Consider the following 2,635-nt stretch of genomic DNA (forward strand, 5'->3'; position numbering starts at 1 on the left):
GATTTTCTTTGTTAGGTGTGTTTTGTCACAGGATTGTCAAAATGGGAGATTGTTAGGTTTTTGTAATTGGCAATCTCATTTGACAAAACTCATTTCAATTGTAATTTTATTCACTTTTATGTTTGAGTGAGGTTGTATGTATTTAGATGCAAAACCAACTCAAATTGTTTGTGTAGAGGAGTTTGTGCTAACATTCCGTATCTTGAGCATTCCTTATTTGCCACTTTGTTAACTATGTACGGGAATCGAAGCCAAAGTTGTTGGACCGCTCGAGTGGTTATTTATGCATTCGAGCGGTGAAGTGGATCATCCAGTATCTCGCCTGCAAAATGAACTTCCAGGAAATATATTTCATCACTCGAGTGGTGAATGTTACGTTCAAGTGGTTGCCCTATATGTTTGCACCGTCTCTTACTCACACCGCTCGAGCTATAAAACGGTTGTTCGAGCAATCTTTGCGACTCTATTTAGTATAAAGTGTGCCGTTTGTTTTTTTAGGGTTGAACCTGCCCAAATTCTTAGAGAAGAATAAAATACAAAGTGTTCTATATTGGAGGGTTGTTTATATGAGTTTCCTTGATATATAAAAAGTGATTGATTGATCAACAAACTAGATATTAATAAACATCAAGGGTTGATTTTGTTCGTTTATTCATAAAAGGAGAGAAGTGTTCATCGGTGGATTCCGAAGAACTTGGGTGTTGGGTTTTTATTATTGGCAATTCCATTTGACAAAACTCCTTTCAGTTGTAATTTTGTTCAACTTTTATTTCAATGAGACTATGAGTTTTTTATATGCGAATCCAATCCTAATTGTGCCTTGCAGAGATGCTTCAGAAGTTAATTCTTTCATGTTTGCCACTTCCTTGGTCCTAGAAGTTTTCATTGACTATAAAAATACTAGAAAGTTGCATTTCTCACTCGAGCGACACTTTGGTGGCTCGAGCGAAGACACTTGGAAAAGCAGCCCGATTTTCTATAAATATGTGTTTCAGTCAGATTTTAGGGTTACGACTTCTAGATCTTCTTCTTGGATATTAGGGTTTATATCTAGAGCTTCTTTGCTAGTTTCTTTGACGTTTGTTTGAGTTTAACTCATGGTTTGAAAAGTATACATCAAAGGATTATTTGTTTCGTTCAATATAAAAGAGAGAGTTGTTCCTCGGTGGATTCCAACGAATTTAGGCTAGAAGCTTTGGTGGATTCTAGAATGGCTCATCATCGTGGATTCGACATCGGCGTTGTGGATTCAACGTTGGTCAAGACAATTCTGAGGTGAAGACCGTGATGGAAGAGTCATATAGGAGTCGGTTCAATTTGGGCGTGGATTCGCTAGGTAATTGAGAGTCATTTGTGTAATTCCTTTTGTCTTCTTAGTGGATTGTTTTGTGACTTTTGCCCGTAGTTTTTTTTTTTATCACAATTGGAGGTGCTCCAATTGTGGTTTTTCCACGTTAAAATCGTTGTGTTGATTTGTCTTGATTGTTTGATTGGGATTGTTAATTACTACTTTGTAACGCCCCGAAATATTTCAACATGAACTACCCACACTAATGAACATTCACTAATCAATGACAATAATCCCTCCAACATCACATGTATAATAAAAGGATTAAATACAAAAGGTTCGCTTGCAATTCACATTCACAACATAACGAACACATAAATCTATAACATGTGAAGCATCTAATCTCAAAAACAATTAAAATGCCCTTAAGGGCTTACATCTTCCAAGGCGATAGCCCGGTTACACAAAATGGTCTCTGGGACCCATACACATTAGCCCTTGGCTTTACAAAAAGATCACAACAAAATAAGAGCCATGTACTCTTTACAATTATCTGCGCCCTCAACTTGGCGGGATCACCACATCTTTGCCTGCACCAAAATTCGATAGGGGTGAGCATAAAGCCAAGTAGAGAATTCTAACAAAGTATATACAGTTATGTAATTCTCAATAAAAATGCAAATGTCAATGCCATGCAATGCTCTTTTAAGGAAATATCATTTCATGCTCTTTGAAGATTTCAATTTTTCAAATAAAATCTTGCAATCTCAACACATTTCAAACTTTCAATTTTAATCAACAGAGGGGCGGTAAATACGACATTGGTAATCCCTAGGCTAGTGTCTGCAAGTAGACTCTGCGAGTACTACCAAACTGTCATTTTTACCGGGATTAACCGGAAGGCTCGACACCTATCCGCGCGGCTTTCTGGTCTTTCACCAAGGACACTCAGGCCAACTTAACAAAATTTATCTACACCCCCTAACCAGACTTACCACCGTATTTACCCCTTTTCACATTTCCATAATTCATATCACAACTTTATTTTCTTTCATGAAATAGATATCTTCAATCAAAATTTACAATGCAAAAATAATAATTAAATGCATATGCAATGCAATGATTTTCCATAATTCAAAACATTTCTCCATTCAAGTACATGACAACAATCTTGAATAAATACATTTTTTCATTTTCTTTCTTTAATGTTATTTCACAAAATAATATATATATATACCTTCAACTCATAGCAATTCCAACAATCCATGGTACATACCAATTTCCCATTCCTCAATCATGCATACTCATGTCTTATATAATAACTTCATAAATAATTTCTCATTTTCC

Source organism: Camellia sinensis, chromosome 6 (genome assembly GCF_055761805.1).
Source record: "Camellia sinensis isolate YWXY chromosome 6, ASM5576180v1, whole genome shotgun sequence".
In the NCBI taxonomy this organism is placed as follows: domain Eukaryota; kingdom Viridiplantae; phylum Streptophyta; class Magnoliopsida; order Ericales; family Theaceae; genus Camellia; species Camellia sinensis.